This window comes from Cetorhinus maximus, chromosome 4 (genome assembly GCF_964194155.1).
Source record: "Cetorhinus maximus chromosome 4, sCetMax3.hap1.1, whole genome shotgun sequence".
Lineage (NCBI taxonomy): Eukaryota > Metazoa > Chordata > Chondrichthyes > Lamniformes > Cetorhinidae > Cetorhinus > Cetorhinus maximus.
This window is the reverse complement of record NC_135882.1, coordinates 148,658,533-148,675,461: the sequence shown is the minus strand read 5'-3', so window position 1 is coordinate 148,675,461 and position 16,929 is coordinate 148,658,533. Positions and strand designations below refer to the sequence as shown.

General features: G+C 42.9%; 1 long non-coding RNA gene across 1 annotated transcript in view; it reads left to right on the top strand.

Moving 5' to 3' along the window:
• The window catches only part of LOC144679373 (uncharacterized), a 49,222-nt gene that overhangs the window by 9,680 nt on the left and 22,613 nt on the right, over window positions 1-16,929 (top strand). The gene's annotated exons all lie outside the window — the stretch shown is intronic.

Genomic DNA, 16,929 nt, shown 5'->3' with positions numbered 1-16,929 from the left:
CACTTAAAAGTGCAGAGCCAAGTACCTTTAAAGTGCAATGTGGGTTTCAGAAATTGAGATCCTGGTCACAACCATGCTTTGCATGGAAAAGGTTTTCTCAATTCTCCTCTAATCCTTCTACCAATTTCTTTAAATCTATGTCCGTGGTTATTGACTTCTCTGCTAAGGGAAATATGTCTTTCCTGTCCACTCTGCCCAGGTCCCTCATAACTTGATGTATCTCAATTAAACTCCCCTGCATCCTCCTCTGTTCCAAAGAAAACAACTCCAGCCTATCCAATCTTTCCATGTAGCAAAAACTTTTCAGTCCTGGTGACATCCTTGTAAATCTCCTCAGTACCCTTTCTTTTCTGATCACATCCTTCCTGTAATGACTTTCAGTAGTCTACTGCCAGGGCAATGTGAATGAGTTAAGGTTTGCTATCTATTTGGAATATAAAGCTGAATATTCTTCCACGTGTATTTTCAGAATGTCATTCTTGTAACCGAGTAAGCAAACTGACCTTGACATTCTCCTAAAGTAAATTTTATAGTGACAGTAATTACACAATTCATCAAGAAGGAAAACAGTTGCTGTCGAATTTCTGTACAACGCTGTTTTATTATGCACCTTGGGACTGTTAAATGATAATTAAAGGAAGTTATTGAAAATCTACTATTAGTACAGAAATTTTGACCATAGCATTTTGTACATATATAAAAAGCTACGATAACTCAAATGTCTGTTTTAAATCTGTTAAAAATCCAGACAATGTGCATTTCCCTTTTTAGCATTCCACAGAGCCTTCTCTGAGATAACAAAACCTGATCTTAGATAGATTGAAACACAATTTTCTATTGTCATATATCAAAACAATATTTTTGCTTTGATATTAAAAGGAATAAGGACAACAAAATCAACTTTTTAAAAAATGCTGTAAAATCAATGGCCCTGATTTTTTATCTGCCAAAGGACCATTGAACAATGAAAAGAAGGATGATTATTGTGATTATTTTCCTATTTGGGCACAGTCTTGCCATTGCCTTTGCCAGAAACAGGTCATCATCATAGTTCTACCACCATTGAAATCAACGGCCGCAGAGACTTTTCTTCATTTAAGTCACTTATCATGCCACTGCCACTTCAGCTTAAAAAAATAGTCCAAATGGCTTGGCAGTGACATAATGTATTGCTTCAAGACTCGGTTTAAACTCATGGTTGTTAAAAATGTTTTGCTGCTGCAAAAGCTGTAACAACTAGGATCTTTGAATATTCATTTCCTCCACCTGGGATTTTCAATTTTAATAGTGCCACACCATGGGGTCCAATTTTAACTTATCAAATTGTACCCATTTGCAGCATTAAAATTGGGCCCCATGAATCCAGAATGCATTCAATTTATGGGATCACCTTCGGTATTTAAATGATCATATCAACCTCATTAAAGCTACAAATACAACAAACATATCTTTTCTACAACTTGCATTTGCTTATTAATCATTATTTTGTTCATGAGTGAATGGTAATCTGTCTTATACCCCCCAACCTAACCCCTCCTCCCGCCTCCAAACACTTGAAGGCCATCTACTTAGAGAAATCAGCATGATTTGAGACCTTCAGTTTTATTCAAACCCAAAACTTTTCAGTAAGTTATAAAATTGAGGTTAGGCTGCTTAACTCCCTTTATACCCCTAATGCACAAAAAAGGCACTTTTTATTGCAAAATTATCAATTTATCATGTCATGACTGGGTACGGCCTGACTTCATGGATCGCACACAGCGGTGAGACCAACAAAAATCTCAAAACCTGAAAAGGGGCATTATAATTTAAAGTAATTGTAGATTAAATTTTGGTTAATTCATGCATGTGCCGTTACTTTAATTCTTAGACACAGTGCCTGATTCGCCTTTATGCTTACGCATTCATATTATAAAACCAGCAACATCTGGAGCAATAATGAGATTGCATATTTTTTGGCAATATTTGTGATACACCCCACCAATCTTGGCATTGTGGGAAAACCTCAGCTAAATCAACAGTGCCTCAGAGTTGGCATTCTTGGCTCTGGTTCAAAAAGTTCTGGGTTCAAGTCTCAATCCAGGGACTTGAGGAAAAAAAATAGGTTAACACTTCAGTGCAATGCTGAGGGAATGTTGCACAGTCAGGTGTAACATCTTTTGGATTAAACGGTAAATTGAGGTCATAATACATCCCATGACACTATTCAAAGAAGAGCAGGAGAGTACTCCTGCCACCTTGGCCAATATTTAAGCATCAATCAGCAGTATAGAAACGCAGGACTTAGGAGCAGAAGTAGGCCATTCGGTCATTTGAGCTTGATCCCCCATTCAGCAAAACCATGGCTGATCTGGTTGTGGCCTCACTTCCACTTTCCTGTCTGCACCCGATAACTCTTGACTATCTTGTCTAACAAGTCTATCTAACTCAACCTTGAATAAATTTAAAGACCCAGCCTCCACTATCTTCTGGGGAAAAGAGTTCCACAGACTAATGATCCTCTGAGAGAAAACTTTTCTCCCCATCTCTTAAAAGAGAGGCCTCTTATTCTTAAGCTATGCCCCCTAGTTCTTTTTTCCCCCAAAAGAGGAAACATACTCCCGGTATCCATCCTATCCAGTGCCCTTAAAATCTTACATGTTTCAATAAGATTATCTCTCATTCTTCCATCTCCAATGGGTATAGGCCCAACCTGTTCAACCTTTCTTCATAAGAAAAACCCTTCATCGCAGGAATAAACTGAGTGAACCTTCACTGAACTGCTCCTAAAACAATTATATATTTTTTTTCAAATCAGGGGACCAAAACTGTACAGAGTGCTTCAGAGGTGGTGTCACCAAGGCCCTGTACAGCTGCAGTAAAACTTCCCCACTTATATATTCTATTTCTCTTGCAATAAAGTCAACACTCCATTTGTCTTCCTAGTCACTTACTGTGCCTGAATTTTTTTTATTAATTCACGGGGCGTGGGCTTCACTGGCTGGGCCAACATTTATTATCCATTTCTACATATGTAATTCATGATCCCTCAGTACCATTGAGTTCAGCAATTTCTTGCCCTTTAAATAATATACTGCTTTTCTATTCTTTCTGCCAAAATGGGCAATGCAAGGGCCAACAGAACAAAAACTTACAGTTATATAGCACAAGGGATAAGGATTGACACTGAGCTAAAGAAGTTGTCAATATGAACTAAATGGTACAAATGGTCCAAATTCGAAGGGGGCACTGGAGAATGCAGGAGGTGTACAGGAATCTTTGAATGTGGTCGGACCAGCTGGGAAGGCTGTTGAAAATGCTTTTGGATTCTTGGCAGTATAAACAGAGACATAAGGGTACAAAAACAAGGAATTTATGCAGAATCCTTAAAAAGCACTAGCAGCGTTGGTTGGAAACCACATGGTGCAGCCAGCCTTCCCTGGCTGTCCCCTTAAACAAAAGAAAATTGAACAGACTGAAGAAAACTACTACAAGTATAACATTAGAAAATTGAAGAGCAGAGCAGTGAAGGAAGTTCCTGTGATGGATGCGACATTGGATTCATATTAGTGGTGGAGGCAGACAGGAACAGAGGCACCCATGGTTCTGAGCTGGCCAGGAATGACTCAAGGATTAGGGAATAGTTGGCCATGGAGGTAAATCTCTTGATTCCGGATTTCGTAGTACTACAAAAAGTTTATTGACCTCACTTAGGTGGTCAGTGTCAGTGAACGCATCTTCATATGACATCTCACATCCACTGTACTAATCTCTCATGTTGCGCAATTCACCAAACACCCATGTCACACTAAACAGCAATCCCTGGCACTCAAGTCTCAGGGTAACATCCAGATACTCACCTCACCCTCACCCACCTACCAATACTGCCAGCCTCACATCCACTTCTTGCTAACTCCACATACCTCCAGCTATTCAGCAATGGCAGACACAGTGCTACACAATCACTGTCTTCTGCCTTCTCTCTTGTGGACAAGGTGGCACACAACAGGTGAGAACAGAGGAGAATTGGTACCGGGCAAGAGTGCCTGTATCTCCTGAGCCCTATGAAGAAATCAGTCATCATCTCTCAGCATCATGGGACTCGCTGTGATGGTTCCCTGGTATTCAACATCATTGGGATTATTGAGGATGACCGTATGTTCCTGCTTGATGCCCCTTCTCAAGTTCCAGCATTTACTCATCTTGCTACCTGGCATAATGAACAAACTGCTGATGGTATGACCAAGGACATCTGGCTTTATACCCAAGCCCGCTTTCCTAGCACACCGATCTTCCCCTTCTGATTTCTTGCTTTGAGACACCCGAGAATTGCTGCTTGCCCAACTGCAGTAGGCCAAGCAGGAAGGGAGAGTAACAGCAGAGCACTGACAAAGAGGTCCTGTCACTTGATCATGATCTCACACTCAAAGCCACAATCTCCTACTAGCTGCTATTGCATGTACCCTGGCAGCTGGTACAGAGTTGAAATCAGCGATGGGTGAGACATCCAGGTACAAATGGGCTGCAGACATGCCAGGGCTAAAGGATAAAAGAGCAAAATACTATGAATGTTGGAAATATATAATAAAAACCGAAATGCTGGAAATGTTCAGCAGGTTCTAGCAGTATCTTTGAAGTAAGAAACAGCTAACCTTTCAGGTCAGTGATCTGTCATCAGGACTGGAGGATACAGATTCAAGGCAATTGACAGAAGAACCAGAGGTGAGACAAAGGTTTTTTTTATTTTTATATATAGCGCAGTGAGTTGTTATGGACTTGAATGCACAGCCTGCAAGAGTGGCGGAAGCAGATTCAATAATAACTTTCAAAAGGGAATTAGACAAATACTTGGAAGGGGAAATATCCACAGCTAGGGGAAAAGGACAGAGGAGTGGAACTAATTGGATAAGCTGCAACACAATGCCAAATAGAGGTGATTAAATGTACAAGTGAATTGCACGACACCTGAGACACATCTGTTTCTGCCTGAAATAGTGTTTAACACACTACAAGTTGCAACTTTGTAATTAGTGGTAACAGAAATGGAAAATGGTTAGTGATTTTTGCTGACTTAATTGATTAACAAAATTGAATGTTTAAATGATGGAGACACCAAACATTCAATTGGATGACCCATTATTGTTAATAACCCTCCACTATTTGTTTCTTAACCTGGAGTTATATTAATGGAGAGCATTCCTAGCAGCAGAGAAGATTATGTCCTCACATATCAAATGGTAAATGCTTTCAAGCTGAATATCTAAAACAATGCCTAGGTTATTATTCATTATTCAATTTGCTATTTACTATAAATAAGTAATTCCTGAGATCCAAAGAGGCCAATCGTTAGTACTTAACAGCATGTGAAATAGTAGCATGAGTGGACCATGTGGCCCCTCGAGCCTGTTCCACCATTCAATACGATTATGGCTGATCTTCCTGAACTCCACTTTTCTTCTGCACGCCATACCATTCCCCGAGAGATCAAAAATCTGTCTATCTGGCCCTGGGCCATCCAGAATTCTCTAGGACAGAGAATTCCAAAGGTTCACAACAATTTGAGTGAAGAAATTTCTCCTCATCTCAATCCTAAATGATTGACCATTTATTGCAAGGCTGTTCCCCTGTGCTCTAGATTCCCCAGCCAGGGAAACAACCTTGTAGTGTCTACCCTGTCAACACCCTTCAAAATTTTGTATGTTTCAAGGATATCACTCGTCATTCTTATAAACACCAGAGTATAGGCCAAATGTACTCCGCCCTTCATTTCAAGACAACCCCCCATCCTAGAATCCAATATCCTGAACAATTGTTGTACCACTCCCAAGACAAGTATGTTCTTCCTTAGATATGGAGAACAAAACTGCACATAGATGTGTCGGTGTGGTCTCACCAAAGCCTTACACAATTGTAGCAAGAATTCCTTGTTTTTATACTCCAGTCCCCTTGCAGTAAAGGCCAACTTGCCTCCTAACTGCTGTAGCTATATGCTAACTTTCTGTGTTCCTTGTAAGAGTACACCAAAATCTTTCTGAACATCAACATTTTTAAGGCTTCACAGCTCTTACCACCAAAATTAATAATCTCACACTTCCCCATGTTAAGCGGAATCTTCCCCTCCCTCCAGCAGGGGGAATCGGGGCAGGTGGGGACCGAGGATGTGGTGGAAGGCCAAAACTCAGTTTCCTGATGTTGGGAAATCAGGTCAGAATCTTCCTTATCTGACTTTCACGCCAGGTTAATGGCTGGTCACCTTTCCTGCTGGTGAAAGTCAAAATGCATTTTGCATCTCATGAATGCTCATTAACAGGGCGTCGGTACCTTGCACCGTTGTTAAATCCACCACCTACTACAGGGCATTTACGCTGTCCAGTTACCCTTTTTGACAAATATAGTGTGTACACATCAAGGAAGACTTATAGGACTTACTGATCAGTTGATGCTTCCTGCACCATTGGCAATGACTGCAGGAGATGGTATGTAAGAGTTGGGGGGGAGTGGTTGAAGGCACGAAGGGGGGATTGAAGGCACAAAGAGAAGTGAGAGTTGAAGGCATGTGGGGAAGGGTGGGTGTGAGCAGGGAAGGCTGGGTGTGTGAACAGGGAAGGCTGGGTGAGTGAGTGGGGAAGGCTGGGTGGGTGAGGGGGGATGGGTGGGTGTGTGAGCGGGGATGGGTGGGTGTGAAAGTGGGAGGGTGGGTGTGAGCGGGGAAGGGTGGGTGTGAGAGTGGGAGGGTGGGTGTGTGAACATGGAAGTTTGGGTGTGAGAGTGGAAGGGTGGGTGTGTGAGCGGGGATGGGTGGGTGTGTGAGAGTGGAAGGGTGGATGTGAGCTGGGAAGGGTGGGTGTGAGCGGGGATGGGTGGGCGTGTGAGCGGGGATGGGTGGGCGTGAGCAGGAAAGGGGGCAGTATTTTATAGGGAGCGGTCAGTGGTGTCAATAGCAGAGTCCTGGGGTAGAACTGAGGGTATTGATGGAACAAAGAAACAATGACAGTGAGAGGGGAAAGTGGGATGTGGGAGGGTGGGCGAGTCAGGGTTTGGGTATGATGGGTGTAGTTCTCATTGGGAGGGTCATTGAGAGGGACAAGAATGGTGCGACAGATAACGGGAGTGAGCAGGATGAGGGTGGGCATGGGTGACTGGTGTGGGCCCAGTGGGGAGGGAAGGCATGTCTAGGTTGATGGTTATAGGGTCCGGGGTGATGTAGCGAGGTTCAAGGGTTACAGGCGGGAGAGTGAAGGTGATAGTGGGGGAGTCAATGGTGATGGGGGGGGGATGTTGTTCGGTGATGGGGGAGGTTAAAGGGTGGCGGAGACAGTTTGAAAAGTGACACAAACCATCATGACAGAAAGGCAGCTCAACAGCAAGGCAACGCCCTCAATGTCCAACTGCAAAACATCATGATGGGAGGAGGGTCTTCATGGGTGGGTGAAGCTGAAGGTCAGCACAACTGGAAAATTAATGGGAAAGCCTAATAATCATGTGGAGGCTGTACAGGAGCTTTTTGCTTTGCAAATCCTCGCTGTCTGGTGAAGCCCACACAGCAGCAGGTCAGGTCCAGAGGATTCATATGATAAGAAGATCCCAGCAAGGTTTTGAGCTGCTGTTCACTCTGAGCCATTTACCATTGGCTCCAGTCACAGTTAAGAATGAAAGGTGGGAGGGAGGGGATGCCTATAAGGGGCATGCTGGTGAATAGCAGCCAACTCTTGACTGCAAACCTCCATCCTTTCGAGGGAATGGACCTGCCTGACAAGGGCTCATGTAGTTAGTCTTTCTATTATGACAGAGCAAAGGTCTCTCTATTGACTCTCGAGGCCAGTGGAGGCAAGCGGTACAGTGTGAGACGGAGGCTTCTTACACATGTCTCTCACCACCCTTGTCAATGAGCAGTGAGCTCCATGTGCAGGCATGTATTAAGGGGAGAACACCCATCCCTGGTCCCCCTGAATATCCTTCACCTGGAAGGGATTGAATGCACACGACCATTAAAGCAACTACCAGCAAGAAGGAATCCAGGAGGCTTCCAAACAGTACAAGTGAACATATGTTTACAAGTGCCAGAACCATACGCCATAATTGTACCCCTGTCACCAGTGTGCATTCAAAACTTCTAAATTTTCCTTACTCTACCACTAGGCATGAGTGCAACAACTGCAGCAGAGCTAGGAGCAGCCTGCTGACTGCAATGCCCGATGTCTGAGATGACTTTGGTAGGCATCTTCTGGAGATCTGAGTCCTGGAGGGCCCCAGCCTTCTATGGGCCTCCTGCTGTAGGTCATGTGTACCCTCCTTGGCCTGAGTAGCTGGAGCTGATGAGGTCACAGGCAGAAGGGATTTGAAGTGGCTGGATACTCCTGGAAGGACCTGTGGTATCCAGCTGAAGTTCCTTCTCCCTTTGGGTGCCTGAGTGCCTCTCCCTGACTCTTTGAGCAGAAGGAGCACCTGAAGGAAGGTTGAGGTGCCCTGTCACCCTCTTGCCTAGCCACTGCTGGAATGCAGTCATGGCTAGAGCAATAAAAACCAAAAATGCTGGAAATACTCAACAGGCCTGGCAGCATCTGTGGAGAGAGAAACAGAGTTAACGTTTCGCATTTCTACCTCTCTTTAGCTCTGAAGAAGAGTCATACGGACTCAAAATGTTAACTCTGTTTCTCTCTCCACAGATACTGCCAGGCCTATTGAGCACTTCCAGCATTTTCTGTTTTTATTTCAGATTTCCCGCATATGCAATATTTTGCTTTAATGGCTAGAGCAATGGTGTGCAGGTCCGAGCGCAAATCCAGCAAAAGCTGCTGGATTCTCTATGGTGTCCACATTCCTTCCTGTGAAAACTTACATGCACTCACATGCTGAAGTCACCACCTCAGAGAGCACGCAGATGGACTCCTCCATCTCTCATGCCACTCTGTTGAGGGCATTTGACATATCTAACTGATGTTCCCGTGCATCTCTCTGAATCTCCAACATATTTTCTATTGCTGCTTCCAGAGGCTCATCATTGGACTCGGACTTAGCAGGTGGCAGTTTTCCAGCAGTTCTCTGGGTGCCAGAGGCCTTAGCTCTCACTGTCTCCCCCTGCTGCTATTTATTGTCCTACCTTTTAATTTATTTACCCAATCAACTTTTGCCAACTCTCCCCTCAAACCTACGTAACTGGCTATTTTTAAGGTTTATGTCTTGTTTTGGACTCAAATATGTCACCCTCAAAACTTAAAATGGAATTCAACTATGTTATGAACACTTTTTTACCAGGTTATGTCAATTAGATACAAATTGCTGCTGTTGATTTTCAGTTTTTAAGGTTGCTACTTGTTTGTGGAAATGTTCCCTAACTCTTTACTTGTGTTCTTTCTTGTTTATGAATTTGATCCTTCATTCAGTCAAGTGTAAATATGACACTTTCAAATACAAGACTCTGAGGTGTGACAGATGTGTTCTAGATGTAAATAGATGGACGGATATTGTGATCCAACTGTGGATTTCTGCTGCAGAAGTCTGCAAGTCACGGCCAGTGTCAACTAATTAGTAACCACTAACATAGATCACTTACCTCTGCTTCATATTTTTAACCAGTCTGCTGTTCAGTTTCTGATTTACTCATTGTCCCAAGGATATTTACATAAACTAAAAGCTGTGAGACACCTTATCAAACATTTTCTGAAATCTAATTGGAGTGTTTTGTTTTAGTGATTGAGCTGACTAAGCAAAAGATTTGTCATGCAAGACAGCATTATGAATAAAATGAGTAGGGCAAAAGATAATGCATAAATATCAAGTTATTAGGCCTATAATTCACAGGACATTATATATCCTCCACTTCACTCCCATCGTCTGCTGAAAGCCCTTGTTCAAGTTATGTATGATTCCCCAGGCAACTGGGCCCTCCTAACAGATCAGTTAAATGTCCATTTCTTGTATGCGAATTCAGATCTATTTGACTGTAAGGAGCAATGATTCTGTCCTCATCTGACTATCCACCAGAAGTAAATGAAGCAGGAACCCGATCTTTGTTCTAACCTCTTCAGCCCAGGGCACTGGGGCTATTTGCAGCATCCATTTTATACTAAGTAATCTGATGTGGGCTGAACCTTCTTGCCTGGCAGGGCTTCAGAAAGCTGTGCACTTCGGCCTCATGAGGACCTAAATTATACTGTTAGCTCTGCATACGCTTAACATTCTCCTTCAACTCATACCATATGTCAACCAACAGAAGATGAATGTCATCATGGAACACCTCACAGAAATTAATTGCTGTAAGACCTGCAAAGCAACACATGCAGAGAGTGATGAAGAGGTGTAGGAGTTCTTTCCTGAACTTCAGTAACACACAGTTTATCTGCCTAATTGTGACTTTTCTTGTTCTTGCATCCAAATCAAATACAGCTTTATTTGTTGGGGGGAAAAAAATCTTTATTTTTATTTAATTCACAGTGGCTGCATGTACTTTAATAGCACTCTGTCACATTACATCACTGCATCTTTACCTGTTTGATACTTGTAGATTATCCTGATTATCAGTCGTTGTTTTCATAAACTCTGGTTATCATTCACCTGACACAATGGGAGAAAGATCGGATTAATCCAGTTTGCAGTCATGGAGCTCGCGATTACCCAAAGCCCAAATTGATGTGATGCAGATAACTTGTACTGTCCTCTCATGATTGGGCACTCAGCCCAATGCTAAATGTGCTGCTGACTGGCTGCATACACAACAGGAGGCATAGATTTGTGTGAGGTTAGTACAAGATAGGCTAGGTCAGAGAGATGTGGCTCCTACATGCTCTAATGGGGATCTTCGTGGTAGAGGTGGAGAGGAGGAGAGAACTCATCTTCCACAGGGGTCCAGGAGGCCTACAGGCATACACATCAAAGGGAATGGGAACAGATAGCCATGGAGGGCAATGTAAAAAGCTAGCTCTCAGCACCTGGCTGCAGTGCTGCAATAAGTTCAATGACCTCTTAAAAGTGTAAAAGTTAGTGAATTCATCTTCAAACGCTACTTCCTACACACTGTATCACTGCTCAATGCAGCAGACCCCCATCACTCACCCACCAACAAGCTCTAGCAACCTGGACTCATGGTAATGATCATATTTTCCATTGCACCCCACAAGCTTACCATTTCTGCAAGCCTCACACCAATGTCCTGCAGCTTTCACTTCCAGCTATTGACAGGCACTTCAGCTAAACACTTTGCGACACACTCATTGACCCTCCTTAGCTCACTCTTGCAGGACAACGTGGCACTTAACTAGAGGAAGTACAAAGAACTGGTGGGTGATAGTCACAGCTGCATGTTTGCTCTCACTTGGGGGAAATAGTGCTCTGGATTATTTGTGTGGCAGACCTTGAGATAGTTGCATCTGCCATCGCAGGAGTCATTCTGGACAATGCTATGTTCCTGCCTTATGCTTCTTCTCAAACCCCTCTTCACCTCTTCCTGCAATTTTGTTTGAAGTACATGCTTCAGATGGTGTGAGAATGCCCCTCTTGTTTTTTTACCCATTCTCTTTGACCTTCCTTCAGCCCAACACTCCCTTTCTGTATTTACACTTTCCCGTACCTAAGACCTTTTATAAAATTATTTGTGGGATGTGGGCGTCACTGCCCATCCCTAATTGCCCTTATTCAGAAGGCATTTAAGAGTCAACCACGTTGCTGTGGGTCTGGAGTCACATGTAGGCCAGACCAGCTAAGGATGGCAGATTTTCTTCACTAAAGGGCATTAGTGAACCTGATGGGCTTTTATGACAATCGACAATGGTTTCATGGTCATCATTAGACCTTTAATTCCAGATTTTTTATTGATTTCAAATTTCACCAACTGCTGTGGTGGGATTCAAGCCTGGGCCCCCAGAGCATTATGCTAGGTCTCTAGATTGCCAGTGCAGTGACAATACCACTATGCCACCACCTCCCTATATGACCTTGTGATAATGCGTCAACCCTGAACCCAACCCTGAACAGCCCACTTCCACCTTCCCATCTACATCTACGACTCTTCTGTTCTGTCACTTTGACAGCTTCCAATTTCCTGGTGCTAACTCCTCCCCCCCACCCACCCCCATTTCTGCCATCTCCACTGTATTGCCAGCACCAAATGCATCCTCCCCTCCCTTTTCAGTATTTCAAAGAGACCATTCCCTCCATGATACCCAGTTCTACGTCTTCATGACTCCAACACTGCCTCTCTTCTCAAGGGCCTTTTTCCTTAATTGGTATGTTACCAGTGGCAAGGAGGGGGGTGGGGCTTCATTGGGTGGGGAGACTGCCACGGCCGGGATGAGATTTTGAACAGTGATTAAAAAAACAATAAAAAATTTTAGAACTCTTTTTTTACATGTCCCTGTTCATGTGACAGAGTCACATGTGGGGACATGGTTTCCTTATTTTTACAATCTTTATTTTTAACGTTAAAAATCTTCAGCTCCCTGAGGCAACTCTGTGCCTTCAGGGAGCTTTCACTGAGCTCACCCCCACGCATGCACATATTTCAGCGCTTGCGCTCCTCCCAGCCCCCTCCCTGGCAGCGCTGATGTTATCAGCGCGTCTTTCATGCTGGCTGGCCGTTAATTAGCCAGCCAGTGTGAAATCCCGGGACCCGATTGTGGGCGGCAGACTATTGCGCGGCCACTCCCAGGCCCACCCGCCACGCATGCCAGATGAGGGGACAATCCTCCCCGTAATTTTAAAATTGACGTGTTATGAACCAGGAACCAGTGCAGGTCAGGGAGCACAAAGTGATAAGTCATCATTTCCCATAGTGAGAAACATAAACATTGTGTTGTTTACTTTGGTACTTTGATGGTGCTGATGCCAAGCAAATGGGACTTGAAATGTGTATTTTCAACAAGAATTTAATTTTTTTTATTTTGAAACACATTGAATACGATAAAGTTAAAGGTATACTTTCTGTTCATATGATAATACATTTCGAAAATTGTTGCCTTAGAGGCAAATCATTCTGCGCATAAAATTAAGTCTTAGGAAGGCAATTTAGCCTGCAGCGTTGAGAAATTAACTTGTGCAGTTTGCCTGAGCAAGGTCATATAAGTGCCATGTAATTGCTTCTCTGTTTTAAGGAGATTACAATTTGTATTTAGGCTGTCACCTTTTTCTCATTTTATATTTTGTCCTCATTAGGTTAAAGATTGACTCACTATTGACTCATCGATCTCAATAAGTACTTGATGTTCAAACATGACAAGCAAATTGCTTGAAAATTAGAAAATGTAAAAGTAGAAATATCACAGCAACACATATATTTGCATTAACCAGTGTTGATCAAGTCACAGGTCCATTTGGACAATGACTATTGATTTTCCAATTGGGTATGATCATAAGAAAATCAAAGAGGTTAAATTTGCCAACCTGAAATAAAAGATGTGGGGATTGTGGTTAACCGGTGCCTATTCATTGCATTGCAGATAGCACATTAAATCGATGCTATCTGATGTTTTAAATGGCTTCTGCATGCAGCGAGCAGTATCTGTGCTGTTCATTGGCAGCACGCACCAGCAAGGGTTTGGGTAACTGGAGGATTATGAGCATTTCTGGCCATCACACCTTAGGAAGTATATACTGGCCTTCTAGGGAGTGTAGAGTAGGTTTACCAGAATGATACCTGGACTTCAAGGGTAAAATTATGAGGAGAGATGACAAAAACTAGAATTGTATTCCACAGAATTTGTAAAGTTAAGGAGTGATTTGATCAAAGTTTGAAGGGAAGGACATCGCATAGATAGGCAGAAGTTATTTCTGCTGGTTCAGGAGTTTAGAACAGGGGACATAGTCTAAAAGTTTTAGTCACATCTTCAGGAATAAAATTAGAAAACACTTCTACACAAACTACACAAAGGGTGGTAAAAGTTTGGAATTCTCTTCCACAAATAGCAATTGATGTTAGATCAATTGTAAATTTTAAATCTGTGATTAATAGATTTTTGTTATCCAAAGGAATTAAAGGATATGGAGCAAAGGCGGGTTTGGAGTTCGGTCCCAGATCAATCATGATCTTCTTGCATGGTGAACAGCCTTGAAAGGCTGAATGGCCTACTCCTGTTCTATGTTCCTACACTGTGACTACCATTCACAGGGGCTTTCAGGACATCACAGCAGTTCATTGATCTGTTCTCCAACAGATCAGTAGGATTGCTGGGAGACACCAATCCAGGAGAGTGATATTGGGTACATAGAGCACAAACCTGCTGTCCTTTTCTCAAAATGACAGCACTCCTGCTCCCGACATTGCCACTCCACCAGTGCCCTTGCTGTTGTCATCAGCTGGCCAGCCCAGGCTGCTGCAACCCAGGCTGAGATGGTGCAATCTGAAGCCAGGCTCTTTGGACCCAGAGCTGCTCAATGTTGCCCCCTAAGGCTATCAGCAGTCTCCTCAGTTGAAGATCAGTCAACTTCCAGCATCCATGTTGCAGCCACAGGGGAAGAACCTTGTGAGAGCACCATGATAGGCAAAGGTGCTCAGAAGGCAGACACTAAGGGAATGTAGAAGCATGATTGATTTATTTTGTATGCATTATGTAATGATTACATTTATAAAATTGATTTAGAGCATGCATTTTCTGATGGCTTTTATTACGTCGTTGGAAAGATGAAGATGTGATGATCAGTGATTGAGGAAAGGCAAGGAGTATGGGACTGCTGAAGAATGATTAAGTGTGGTTGAGGTGGTCACACTTGATTTATTAGATTACGTACATTGCCAGCAGAAAGGTGATGCCTACGTTATAGCCTCCCCTTCTTCTTCCTCTTCCTCAACTTCCTGATGTAATTCTTCCTCCTCCACTGCCTCAGTCTCCTGCTCTTCAGCTTCTAGCCTTATGGGTGGTGGAAATGGCTGTTCCTTCATAATAGAGAGGGTGTTTAGCATGTAGTAAGCTACCACAAATCTTGATACCCACCCTTAAATACTGCAAAGTTCCTCCAGAACAGTTTAAGCAACAGATGCATTACTTGAAACCATTGAAGGTGTGCTCTATAATGTTCTTTATAACAACATGGCTCTCATTGTAGGCCTGCTGAGCACATGTGTGAGTTCCTGAATGGACCATAAGCTGTGTTGTGAGTGGCTAACCCTTGTTGACCAGTAGCCAACCTTTGCCTTGCTATGGTGGGTCAAATATAGATGGCACAGAGGACTAGAATGAATGAACTGTGGCCGCTACCAGGGCACAGATATTCAACTGCATGATGCACTGTCATCAATTGCATATCAGTTACATGTTGAGAGTGGAACGTTCCAAATTGTGAAAATGGCAGAGTTGAGATGAGGAGAACACAAGGCAATGTACATGCAGTTAATGAACCATGGGGAAGGTTGCAATGTGCATATATCTTCATATTCTCGCCACCTGCTTGTACCTAATAAGAGACAATAAGATTGAACTGTCTCCCTGTAGATATTCTCATTAACATCCCTTATGCAGCAGTAAACTGCAAACTGTGAAATGTTACTTTTTTTCTCCAACAGCAATTGGAAGGAGCCAGGTGCATATAAGTTAAGAGCCACGATCAGCTTGACAGCCGCAGATAAAACTCGCCTTGCCCTGTTTGCAGGAGCTGGCAGATTTTGGTCACAATCTCTTTAATGAAGATTTCTCTTCAAGGGTTCTGGAGGACAAGCAAGGAAGTGGATTTAAGCCCACAATCAGATCAGCCATGATCTTATTAAATAGCGGAGCAAGCTCAATGGACCAAATAGCCTACTCCTGCTCCTATTTCTTCTGATCTTAAGATCTCATACATTAGTCTTCACTGAGGGTGAGGTAAAAGACTTTCTCCCTAAAGCACCTTGGCCATTTGGCCCCCTGCTAGGAGCCTTTCTCCTGCTCCCCCTCCTGCCTCTTCTAGCAGCCAGTCCTACTTTGCATAGTCTCTCTTCATTCTCCCATGCTCTTGTCAGCATTGGTTTCTTTCTCCACATGACTCATTTAGCTTAAACCCACTTTTATACATTCTCTTCAATTCCTTTGATGTTGATCCCTTTTCCAGGGAACTATCTCATCACAATTTAAAATCATGTATGGATTTTATTACTCTTCTTGGCAGATTGCTTCAAACATTTATAGCTTAATTTCCTGTTGCACTTATATGGGAAGTTGACAAAAGTGGCTTTATGAGCAGTTTTTAGCCATTTCCACCATTGAGAAAGGGGCTCCATTCATCTGTCACAGATAGCAGCAAGAAATCAGAAGAACCTTCATAGAGATTCAGGGCCTATATTTTTTTGAGCAAGGAAGTTCTTCCTCATATGGGTTTTAAAGTATTTCCTTGCTAATTCTAGTGCCAATCTTTCAGTCAAAATATTTCTAGCTACATTTGAAGTAATATTTTGGGTTTATTTTGTTCGCTGCAGTGAAGTCCCTGTTTAACTTCTCGTCTCTAGCCTGTATACCAACAACTTGTATTTATGTGGCATCTTTAACATAATTAAGTATCTCAAGGTGCTTCAAAGGAAAATTATAAAGCAAAATTTGACCTTGAGCCAAATAAGACAATACTAGGGCAGACGACCAAAACTTTGGTCAAAGATGTGGGTTTTAAGGAATGTCTAGGAAAGAGAGATAGAGAGGCACAGAGGTTTAAAGAGGTGTTTACAGAGCTGTAGATCATAAAATTTCTGATAGCTCATTCCCTTTACACTTGGGATCAGAGTGCTGGACCTCCTCCAATGCCTAAAAATGGTTTATCTTTGTATGCGGCCAGAATTGAATGCAAGACTTCAAATGGAGTTTAATTCTACACTGTAGAGCCTGTGTGTGAGCTCCAGAGAGTCATACTCTGGTGATCTAATGCTTTTTTAACTGCTTTACCACATTGTCCAGATATCTTTCCAAATGTCCCTCTGCCAATTCTGTCCCACTAATTTTCTATCAATGATGCAGAGAGCTAAGAGTAGAAGAGTATCTGGAGCAAACTTTACCAATCAAT